The sequence below is a fragment of the Protopterus annectens genome, chromosome 12.part0 (genome assembly GCF_019279795.1).
Source record: "Protopterus annectens isolate FY-2018-M chromosome 12.part0, PAN1.0, whole genome shotgun sequence".
NCBI lineage: Eukaryota > Metazoa > Chordata > Ceratodontiformes > Protopteridae > Protopterus > Protopterus annectens.
This window is the reverse complement of record NC_056746.1, coordinates 1,496,114,912-1,496,127,885: the sequence shown is the minus strand read 5'-3', so window position 1 is coordinate 1,496,127,885 and position 12,974 is coordinate 1,496,114,912. Positions and strand designations below refer to the sequence as shown.

General features: G+C 37.7%; 1 protein-coding gene across 2 annotated transcripts in view; it reads right to left on the bottom strand.

The window, feature by feature from the left end:
* Window positions 1-12,974, bottom strand: part of STXBP4 (syntaxin binding protein 4) — a 1,994,403-nt gene that overhangs the window by 1,808,318 nt on the left and 173,111 nt on the right. For both annotated transcript variants that reach the window (XM_044090468.1, XM_044090469.1), the window contains exon 2: window positions 7,961-8,015. The gene's annotated coding sequence lies outside the window, so the exon portion shown is untranslated. The remainder of the gene's footprint in view (window positions 1-7,960; window positions 8,016-12,974) is intronic.

Below are 12,974 nucleotides of genomic sequence, written 5' to 3'. Positions count from 1 at the left end.
TGCCCTGAAGCTAAGGAACCTTCTGCAAGACTCCCTTATAGGGATATGGAGGTAGGCATCCTTCAGGTCCAGGGTGACTAGCCAGGCATTTGGGTTCAGCATGGGCAAGAGTTTTTGGAGTGCAAGTATTTTGAATTTTGGTATTGCAGTGAAAGGTTTAGTGCAGACAGATCCAGAATAGGGCGTGAAGTGCCATCTTCCTGGGTACCAGGAACAATGTTGAATAAAACCCTTTTCTGGTTTGTTAATGGGGTACAGGCTCCATTGCTCCTTGAGCACAGAGTTTCTATATTTGGCTTAGGGCCTCTGCCTGCTGATTTGTTGGAATGTCTGAGTACCCTGTTAAGATTGGGGTTCTCTTGCTGTCTTGGGGGGGGGGGTCCGCCCCTGCACCCTTTCCTTTGCACAAGCCTGGACTGGGAAGGAAAGGACCAGTGTTTGGTTAGTGCAAGAAAAAGGTCCCCAACGGGGTACTTAGCTTTAGTCATTTTCTACTTCACTCTGGCAGTGGCCGACAGACATACACGCAAACTGCTTCTGCTTCAGGCAATACAGCAAGAAAGACTATGTAATGGTGTTGGCTGCCCTGCTTTATAACACTGATGACCTGACGTCAGTCCCTGGCAACCTGCAGCCAACTCAGGAGGGAAAAATCTTTACTCTGGTATTCGACCCGGCCGAGGGCTACCCAGAAGGGATAACCCACAAGTGATGACTGCAACAGTGAAACATGAAGAACATCCACTGTAACTGCACTCAATACATACAGCTCTGCTACTCCCCAACTAGCCTTTTTCCACAACTTAACCAAACACCAAACTAGAACCAGTACTTATTAACACTCCTTCTCATTACCACTACTAACCCTAAAAAAATCTGAAGCATAACATGCTACCACAAGGATTAACAATAGAAATCCTCGTAATTACAACTCATGTCATCGCCAATCATCAAAACATTAACCCCAGCCTCATAATACAATCCCCTACCTGCCCAACCTCTCCAGAAATCATGCCATCTTTAATATTAATCACTCCATCTTTATTTAACATATTGCACACAGACATGACCTCATTTAAAATGCCCCACTACCAAACAAAAGCCCATATTTCCGTACAATATGACAAATTCATATCTAAATACCTACTGGCTATCATCCACATAGCATCTGAACTAATACTTAGCAGTGATATACACCCAAATCCCAGCACATCTAACCCCAATACCAATACTAACTAACCAAGACAAGCATTACACTCCCTTAGAAAGCCAAGAGCCCTCCTAACTCTTAATATTAACATGAGAAGCATTCAAAACAAAATAGCAGAACTGCACACAGCTCTTGTCAGTTTACTTCCCTGACATAGTTGTTCTTACTCAGACATGGCTAAAGCCACATAATAAAAATAACGAACTACTTCCTCTGGGCTACAGTATACTCAGAAAAGACATAATGCACAAAAAAGGAGGGGGCATTGGATTCTGACAACGACATTCCTACCTTCAATAATTATCAATACTACACTGGGCATTTCATACCCTCCTCCAAGAAACAGTTATGCTAGGAGACTTTAACATAGACTGGTCAACCTGTAACTCTTCCCACTAACCATATAAAACTTCATGGCTTTTCTCAATTAATCAATACTTTCACCAGAATCGATAAGTCAACAACAAAAAAAAAAAGAGAATCTATACTAGATTGGATTTAAAAAAGAAAAACATCCTAACCTGTGGCACTACTCAGGTTCCCTCCTTGACACCCTCAGCAACTACCTCACAACTTTCATACTTAGACAAGAAATTAAAACTATTAAAAAAAAAAACTCCCTACAACAAATTTGCTATAGAACTTCAAACCCCATGACCTCATAACTGCACTAACTCATTGTAATTAGTCACCTCTGTCACATCTCCCCCTAGACAATGCAGTTGAATGCTTTAACTCTAATTTTCTAAGCATACTAAAGTCCAACTATGCTCCCTGGCTCACCAAAAGTACTCAAATCTTACTAAAAAACAGAGTCAAGGCACAGAAAATATGACTTCACAACAAAACTAACACAGACAGATATATCTTGAACTAAGAAATAACGCCAAAAAAAACCCAAGAAAGACTGGAGAAGAAAAATCACTTCTCTGATATCCAAACCAAACACAAATCTAACCCATAAAAATTCTGGGTAGCCAGCAATAAAATTTTACAACCAGGTAAAACAAGTACCCCAGCGTCAAATATTGATTCTACTACAGATGGTATTCCCATTCCCTGCAACATATCCTAATCCCAACACCTCAACAGTAGGCCAAAACTGATTCTCTCTACAACCAGTACCAACAAAAACAACCTATAATTACCTGACAAAACTTGAACCCACAACCCTAGTAGCCAATAAACTCCCAGCTGAATACCTCAAAATAGCAGCCAAGACCATCTCCTTCCCCATTTCCCTATTAATAAATAGGTCAATCTCTGAACAATACATCCCAGCCTTTTGCAAGGTTTCACACATAATATCACTTCATAAAGGAGGCAACTCAAATGAACTATCAAATTACAGACCTATCACTATATTATTTCCCCTATCAAAAATTCTTCAGAAATGCATACATTCTCAAATCGAAAGTCCTAACCAATAATCTCCTATCCAACACACAACATGGATTTTGCCCTAATCATAACACCACCACCACACAATAAATCACAGTAAATCAACTACAGAACAATGGTAACCCAGTCTCCCACTATCTTTATCTATCTCTTCAAGGTATTCTAAACAGTCTCACATTCCAAACTCCTAACTGTTCTCTCAAAACTCAACCTAAGTAACTCCACACTATCTTGGTTCAAAAACTATCTAACTGTCAACAAGCTGTAAAATGGAAAAATTCTCTATCTCTTCTCCTCCCAGTTACCTTAGGCATCCTACAGGGATCCATCCTAGGACCTCTCCTTTTTACCACGTTTACCAATGACCTGTACAAGCCCATCCACATGCCAATCTAGTGCAGTATGCCAATAACTTACATCAATCTGCTCAGCCCCCTCTCTAAAACTTCTGCAGAAAATTACCCAATAATCTGTTCCTGCCATAGTAACATGGTTATCTGATGCACAACTAATATCAAACCCCAATAAAAACACAGTTAACTTTATTTCATTCCACTAGAGCCACAGATTCCATCTCCCATTTAAAATAATTTCCTCTAACAATACCCACATTTCACCTGTCTCACAAATCAAACTATTAGCAGTTATCATAGATAACATGAAATTTGATAAACATATAGCATAAACTATAACCAAAGTCCATAAAAAACTTGGCACCAATAATACAAAAGATAAATATAATTGAGCAAATCACTACTTCAGAAGAATTTATCTTGAAATGTTTATTGTCCAATAGAAAAATGTTATCTAATGTTTATAAATTGATCTCCTCAATTACATATCAATCTTCTACTATATTCAAATTACTGGAATAGAGAAAACCAAAATACTACCATGAAACAAAAACTACAAGCAATGGAGAGTATGATAAAGCTCACTCATTATACCCAATTTACGATTAACAACAAAGCATATCTTACCCCCTATGTCAGTCAATAAATTTAATCCAAATTTTTCGCTTTACTGTCTATATTGTCCATCAAGGTTTGCAGACATACTACACGTGTTCTGGAGCTGTAAACATACTTATAAAATATGGTGTACATTGAAAGTTAAGTTAGAAAAAATGTGATATGAAAAATCAACACTTTCATAGAAATTTATGATGATTCTCCACATAACATCACAAAATCTACCCAAACTAAACAAGCATGTAATGATTACTGTATTTGCATTAATTAAGTTGTATATAACCCAAAACTGACTTGATCAAACCAAATTACCATGGAGCGGCTTTAAAAATATGTCAGTAAAACATATATCCTCACATAAGTTAACAAAAATAAAAACAAGCATTCTTACTTCCAGAAATACTGGAATCTCCTTCTGGATAATATACTAAAGGATTACATTAAAAATAAATGTTTTAGATGCAGAAAGTAGAAGAAACCTTTTTACAAACCTATAATCCCTATAGGTATAAGTAAAAAGAAAATAAATCAAGGCCAAAATAAATGTTAAAATAATATTTTATTCATCTACCCTATTAAACGTTGAGTGAATATATCCATGGTGGCACTAGGTTGTAAATAGTTGTATATAGTTTAGTTACTACAAAGTGTGCAAACAAACTTTTTTTACTCTTCTAAAAACATTATAAACATACAACTGTGATGCAAATATATGATATTATAATCAAACACTGTATTGTATGTACACTGTCACTTTTTATTTTTTCTCTGCAATATTCTGAATTTTGTTTTGTATGTAAATATGTACTATTATGTCTTTAAAAGAAATAAAATATTATATTTGAAAAAAAAAACTTGGCACCCTCCACAGATGCAAAAACTACCTCTCCAATAACAGTAGAGCCACCATTGTAAAAAAAAAAAACAAAAAAAAACCCACCTATTCTCAATACTTCTTTATGCTTCCTCCATACTAACAAACCTAAACAAAGGAGACAAACAAATTAACCAGCTGTTATAACGAAACAACAAAGTTTGCTACTGACTCAGCTTTCAGGACCTACCACTGTCTAGCCCTTAAACAACTAGTCTGGCTGGAACCAAATTTACTGACCTATAACTAGCTTACAGTGGCCCATCAGGTTAGAAGAACATTTTATATAGCCCACCTAATCATGAAGGGATTCACATCTAGATCAGGGGAGGTCATCGTGCCTCTTTACTCATCCCTCATCAGGCCCATAAATGAGTACAATGCCCCTTTTGGGATGTACCTTACCAGACACCTGCAGCAACTGGAAAGACCCCAAAAGTACCTCACCAAGAGGATCAAAGGGCTCAAACAGATGCCATATGCTGCCCGGTTAAAGAAACTCCAGCTCTACTCAGTGGCATACCGCCTGCTCAGAGGCGATCTGTGCCTGATGTATAAAGCCATGTCCAACCCGGAATTAATGGACATGCTGCACCTCAGAAAATCCAAACCCCATCGAGCTACGCGCTCGAGAGACTTGAACCTCAGCACTGAAATAAATAGGACATGCTGGAGGGACAGATTCATAACCCAGAGGCTCCCTTCACTCTGCCTAACCTGGACTGGGATTTTACTCCACAGTCCCTCATTGACTCTCAAGAGGAATCTTGATGAGTGGATGGGAGATCGTAGGTTTACCCCGAGTATCACTTCTGTGTCACTGTTAAACAGAGGCACAGTATACTAACCTCGAAAAAGGGCATAGCAAAATTAATTTAAAATGGGTGGCGAAAGCCAAACATACTCTGGCTAGGCTTATAAATGCCCTAGGGCAGAGAGCCTAGTATGAACCTATGAACCTATATCCTCCCCCCCAAAAAAACCCAGCCCTACAAGGCCTATTAAATCACTACACTATCAATTGTCTATTAAGATCCACCAATAAGGCGCTAGTCGAAATATCCAAAAGCAACAATTGTTGCTTCAGGTGACTTCCTGTACTCTAGCTCCATCACAAAAATATGAAAAACCCTTCCTTAATACTTTAGGTTCCTAGATAGCAAGCTTAACTTTAAAAACCTTCTCTGGACCTATTTACCCAGATTATGGAAGTGTACTTGCTCAGACCCTGGCTAACCGCCCACTCCATCTAATATCTTAATACTCCCCAGACACCTCACTCAGGATACTGCACATATTAGACTGCCATTAGGCTATCTGAAAAATGTTTTATTCCACTATGTGAGATAAAGTCTTCACTACTTTCCCTTCAAAATTCGTATGTGTACTTTACTGCATTATATGTTGTCTTTCTCTATGGCAATCTTGCCATGTATATTCTGCATGTAATTTTTTTTCAAAGTGTTTATTTCTGTATAGTTAACATTGTACAATATGTAGCTAATTTTTTTCTTCTGTATAATTAAACTTGTACAATGTGGAGCTTTTCTCCCCAGGCCTTCACTGAAAATGGGAAAATTGCCCAGTTGGACTCTCCTAGTAAACAAATGTAAAAGAAATAACAAATAAACAAATAAGTAAATAAATACCATTGATATTGGTGTAATTGTAATAGCCTTTATTGTTCACAAAATACTTATATTTGTTTGTTTATCTTATTCTTTTTAAGTTAATTTTTCAAAAAAATGTCTGACATGCAAGGATATCTGTAAACATATAGATGTGTGACATTCCACACCACATAGGTGTTAATGAGATAATACAGATGGGCTGACAAACATTATACTCGACAGTTTTCATTGTATTATTGCTTATATAATATAATCTACATAGCTGTACACTTATAATTTAGCTATGTTTTCTTGAATTTTCTACTCATCCCCTCCTCTTGCTCCTCAAAGTATTGTAATCTTTAGCAGTCCATCTATATTATTTCAAAGAAAGATAAGCAGACAGTGGTAAATGCCTAAAACACACCAGTCATGCCTACAAAATGTAGAAGTAAAGCTCTGGGATTTACTAATCGTACTTGTGCAGTAACCCATGCAGTCACTTTCCTCTCAGGGTGGATCAGCCGACGTTTGCTGTTCACTAATACCTTTTTGCACTATATCCGCCAGTGCACAGGGTTTCAAACCTCAATGCCAAGGAAGAGACTATAAAATACATATATTATACAAAGTTATGGGAAGAATTTACAGAGGTGACAAAAAAAAAAAAAAAAAATTAGTCACATTACTTTGTTTAGGTTTGCCATGTGATGACACAGAATTTCTTGTACTCAGCTGCATATAATGCAAAAACTTTAAGACTATGTCACTATTAGAAGGCCTCATTTTAAACCAGTGCTCAGTATTTATACTTGGCAAGACTGTTACATTTTGTGACATTAAAAAGGGTAAGTGTTGCGCTTCGTAAGCCTTAAAAATATGTTTTTTATGCATTAATATGCTGAGAACAAGAATAGCAGTTAAATGAAATTTAAACAGGAAAAACATGGTACATAAGATTACACAACTGCACTCACATGAATTACAGGAAAGTCAAGGCAACAGAGCCCTGTGACAATTTGCGCCTTGACAGTTCTCAGCTTTAGACCATATCCCCTCGATCAATAAGGGTTAGGCCAGTTAAGCCCAGGGTGAAATTTGTGAATACTCATCCAGTCATCCCATATGAAGGGTGATACTACATCACACTGCTTAGTCTGCAGAAAGAGTTTTTGCCAGAGGGGAGAAGGAGCTGCATGATTAACCTAATTCTCCTTGTTTTATCTGCTCATAAAGATTTAGATCTCTGGTTCTGATATTAGTGGGACTATTTGCTTTGTGGACATTAAAAGAGATCCAGGACCACTGAGTCAGTAATGGCATGGAAGGCAAGGCATAACTCTCCACTCAGGAGTCTATAAGCTGCAGTATAAAAAGGATAGTGCTTAAGATCTTTCCTCCTAGTTACAAGTTTGTAGGTCAGTGATCTTGGAGAGGAATCTCTGGATCTTTCAAGTTGTTTACGTCTAGTGAGGTATATCCCAAAGAGAGCACTGTACTCAATAAATCAGCATAATCAATGCTGAATTTAAGTCACAAGAGCAAGGCACAGATCTCCCCTCAGCAATCTAAATGATTCAGAATAAAAAGTACAGAGCTTATGCTCTTTCCTGGAAGCTACAGGTTTTTAGGACAGTGACATTCTTAGACAGGAATCACAAGGATCTTTACAGCTGCTTATGTCTAATGAGGTACATTCCAAAGGGGGTATTGTACTCAATAAATTGTCCTTATCAATGCCGAATTTCAGATACAGGTTTTCTAAAAATGTTACAATTTGTGCCATTGTAATACAGTCTAAGAAGCTAAAGTAAGAAAAGACTATGAATAAAACAAAAGAAACAAAAAAGACATACGGGTTTAAATCACACTACAAATCATCTTGAAAACTCACCACATGCCAAGTCCATCGCCATTTCAAATTGCTATGACATGATGTCCATTATTTACTGAAAAAGAAACAAAATGGTGAATTAAAATTGCAGTAAACCACAATCTTCTACCTCACAGAAATGCAGTCATCATCAACTCATACCCACTCATAGGTTAAATAAAAATGCAATCATATAACCATTACTAAACTTGTTTTAACATTAAACAGCAAGACTGCTGGAGAGACCACTACTGTAACATAGCATTTACTTACAGCTGTCACTGATATGAACTACTCTATCATTACCCACCAGCCTTTTGATAAATGTGATATTTATTATCAGTAGAACCCAAACTGAAATCCAGGTCAGTGATACAAGAACAAAACTAAGTCCAAAAAATCAAATCACCACTTGGATAACAGAGATATGCATTTAGTCCAAAAGGACTTTTAAGCTCACTAAGTTTAGCACTGTTTTCTCCCTTCTTAAGAGCAGAGTAAAAAACAATGATAACCCATTTAAGTATAAAATGCCAACCACATGCTCCAAAAAAAAAAAAAAAAACACAATGAAAATAAAATGCACACTAACTGTATACTCATAATTACACCATATTATTGCACAACAAATACTTAGAACTATACTAGTATATTAGTTTAGAAACACAAATTTAAAAAAAATCCCCTATTAAACCTTTGCCCCTTAGATTAATAATTTTTTTTAGACTCAAAATGTTCATTTAAACCCAGTGTTTACCAAAATTTGTTAAAAAACTTTCAGAGCTGTTAAGCTCTAGCATCACACTAGATCATAACATATGATATTACTGAACAGCATCTGCAGTTTTAAGCGGTTACAACTTCATTTTAACCCAAAAAAGTTAAGAAAACAGTCAACAATTATATTGATTTAACTACTTGCCTGCTCGTGTTTCTTTAACTGATGTGATATTTTGCTTGTATATATAAGCTGTGACTTTCTGCAATTTTCTTTTATTCCCTGGAAGGGTGTAGGGGCCAAGGCAGCAATAATTATGTTTTAATAAATACCGTTTCCCATGTTGCCACTGGCAGCATAAAATTACAATCATAGGGTACTCTGCACCCTAGAAAAGATGGTATCTGGGAAAACCCAAATGAGTACACAGAGCATGTAGTTAATCATTCCTTTCAACAGGGATTACATCTGCAAAAAAATGAGCTACATCTGCCCAGATGGTGGGAGATATGAAAGTCAGTGAAAAGGCAGTGGTCTTCCTGATTTTTTGCACAGTCCATATTGTAAGACTCTGCTAAACAAAGAGAGGTCAGGAGGTAATGAGTGCTCAAAGAGCAACCCAGTTGCAACACACAGTACATTGTATTCAGTCTAGAGATTTAGGTCTACAGAAAGCAATACTGAAACTGCAGCTTTTCTTTTTTATATTCCTTCCCTTAATCAACAGTGGTCAGTAACTAAGAATTTTGGTTAACAGCAAATACATCTCTGTAACCCAGCTGCTGACTTCCAGATAAAAATTACGGCATAGTAAAATGACAGAGAAACAAGAAACAATAAATACCCTTAGTGGGGTCCTGGGAATGGTACACTTGGATAAAGACTGAAAACACAGACCTTCATTAAGTAGGATTGCCCAAGTTAAGACAAGAACTGGCAGCACAGCATGTTCTTTATATTACAGAAGAGAAACTTGAAGGTGGATTGGGATGCACACAGTAGGCAAGACTCCAGGGACAGATGAAATATCCATTGAAGTACTGAAATTAGGGAGATAGCCTAGTCCAAATCTGGTTGCACTTAATGAGTAAAACATAAATATCTAAGAGGTACTAAGCTCCAGAAAACAGCCATAATTACAATTACCTGAAACAGGATACGAGTCCGCTGCGCCCTTCCTCATATAATGGAAGAACGGCAAGTTTTCTTTTTGGGCTCTGGAGAAGGTTGACCAAAACTAAAGGGGCGGACAGTGGAAAACTTTGCTGGAGTATTGTGAACTCCTCTGCCAATTAAACATTGAATGCCAGTGTTCCACTGCACTTACATGATCAAACATCCTTACCCTAGTTTTAAAATTAAGGCCAGCTAAACTTTAACAATAAACGTATTGGATTATAACTTTGGGATATTTAAAAACTAATATGAATGAACTGGGAATGATAGAATACTGCTTGATAGTATCTGTAAATATGATACAAAAACTTTTTTACATCCACCTTAGAATATAGGATGATAATGTCGATTTATATTAGTGAAGTGCTATTGTTTTAATATTTTTTTCATATATTGATTTATTAATTGTAAATAACAGTCTTAGTTTGTAGTGTAATGTAGTAACAGTGGCAAACAGGAAATGATGTTTCATCCTAGAACCAATAAATTTGTTTTGTGGTTTAAAAACAGAATTTTGTAAATTATATTTATTCTGATAAACTCTTTGAGATGAAAGCACTAAATTTTAATAAATTACGTTTTTTGAAATATTTGGGCATTAGTGCCCTGTTTTACCACTGCTGAGGCATATTTTCTGGTTATTTGTCATTGGTTGTGCTTCTGATCATCATCAGCATTGATATCTTTGTTTATCAGATGGTTCAAGGAAAGGGGGGGGGGTGAAATTTTCTAGAGAAAGGCAGAGATGCAGTTCCAGCTTCCATAGAGAGTCCATTTGGATTATTACTCATTGTTGCATGGTTTCACAGGTACAAAATCACTGGTAATATCACATTCAGAAGGAGTGGTCTTCCCTTATTACATGGATATCTGAAGTGAAAAATAGATGAAGCCACAGGGAAGGGCTACTCCTGCAGACATACAGAGCTCTAAATTTCCTTAAGGCACTAATATTGTTATGTATTAACAGAATATGGGAAAAACATCAAAAGAAGACAATACATGGGGAAGGAACATTAGATACAAGTCTGGTATTTAAAGTAGAATCTCAAAATTCAGGACGTGTGTGAAAATGCCTCCGTAAATATTTGTATACCTTCAAGGGCTAGATAAAGCTAGCTAGAATGCTTCTGGGGGTAATCCATCACTGCTGGAGATGTTTTACTTATTCAAAAGGATAGTAAAACCACATTCCTATGGGAGTCCTGAAGTTACTAATTTTAAAACTGACTTGCAAAAATTAACAGGAAAGCTGTTGGGTATTGAACATCAGTTTACCTCACTGGTATTCATTTCAGGAAGTTTGAGTGACTGGAGCTACCAGTCAATAATGCACATCTGCCCAGGCAAATGATTCTCCTAGCAAAAAGAGGTTATGACAAGGAATTTGAAAAGAAAGGTGCTATCAAGTGTAGGAGAATGGAGAAGACTGTTGGAAGAAGTTACGCAGGATGAGGAGAGGTTAGCAGGTCACAATGAAAGGCAGACATTTCTTAAGAAGTGGTTGCCTTGATTGCAATGTTGTTGTGTCTTTCGACTTTTCCCGGTTAGGGGACACCACAGCGGAACTCCGGTCCGCTAATGGTTGGCTGCAGTTGATTTTTACGTGCTGAGTTGCCAGCCCTAACGCACAGCCTTCAACGAAGGTACGCCCATTCACGCATGTCTCCACGCAGAAGATGTTCTAGCTGAGAGTCGAACCGGTCAGCGTCTTACTGTGAGGTGACAACGCTACCGCAGCACCACCACCGCGGATATCTCTAAAATCACTTATGGAGAGAATGGATGCCCTAGTGGTGGTACTATGTTAAGTGGTGACGGGGATAGTCAACTGGTTTCCCCAGTTTGCCCCCCCCCCCCCGAACAACCACTAATGCCTTTTCCTCTTGGATGGTTGAACTACAGCTAGGGGCCAACAACAATTAACTTAAGATAGTTTTATGACTAAATAACAGAGAAGAAGCTCCTTTTAAACTGACTGGATGGATCAACGTGAATCTGAAACAGTAAAAATAATTACAGTAATATTAGTTATCCTGGGACAACGTACAACTTGGAAAAAAAATGCTCTGCTTTTAGTCCAGAAGTAGTTGAGTCACACACAGACACAATAACCTTGTCCAAAGTAAGACACATTGAAAAGTGTAGAAATAATTAAAGGAAGCAAGGTAATGGAATTTCCAGATGTCAGCTTGCAGAAGGAAGATTGTGGTAGGCCTTGCAGGATTTGGGTGTCCAATCCCATAGTCCAAATGGCAACCAGATAGCAAAAGGGTCAAAACCATGATCACAGTATCCAGCTTGTTGGGCAGCTGACTGTTGCATGAAAGGGAGTACAAACTAAAGCCATAGCCAAAAAGACAAAGAGGAAAAAACAGCAAAACTACCCAGGAATAAGAAAAAAAGAGAGAGCGCATTGCCATAAATCAAAGAAATTTGCTACAGAGCATGATCCCTAAGGACAGGGTGGGTTTGCTAATTGATACAGACTGTGCTATGGTTTGTAAGACGGGCACTAAAGCCAGTTTCCAGATGAGGGAAGAGATGGTCTATATGGACAGGAATTACAAAAAGGGCCACCAATTGGACTAAAAGGACAATATGGGGGCAGTCTGAGACCATACAGTAACTACCACGGACTAAAATTTCCAGCATAAAAGTGGGTTTACCAAACCTATTAGTCCAGTAAGAATGGGGAGGGTCCCAACAACATGTGGGGAAGGACATGAATAGGGCACATCTTCAGGTGTAGGTTATCTACCCTCAGCAAGCACCCTGCAGAAATTCACTTCACATCCTTATAAAGGAAGCGCAGATCAGCAGAACAGGGAAGCAGCATCAGATTACACTTGTTACGCCTACAATAAATGTATGCACTCACCATAATAATACAGTTACAAGTAAAAGGTCCATCTTCAGAAGTTTCTGTGACTTGTTAAAGTGTTACAGCACACTGACAGAAAAAAAAATATCCAAGTTGTCAGGTACTTCCCCTCTTTGTAATCCAGCATGCATCCTTCATTCTGCAGTGTAATCCAGCATGCATCCTTCATTCTGCAGTAAAGTCAGTGGGAAGTCGAAAAAAGAAGCAGGCATAGGAGAGGTAAGAGAAATATAATGAATGCAAATCATCAGGGATGT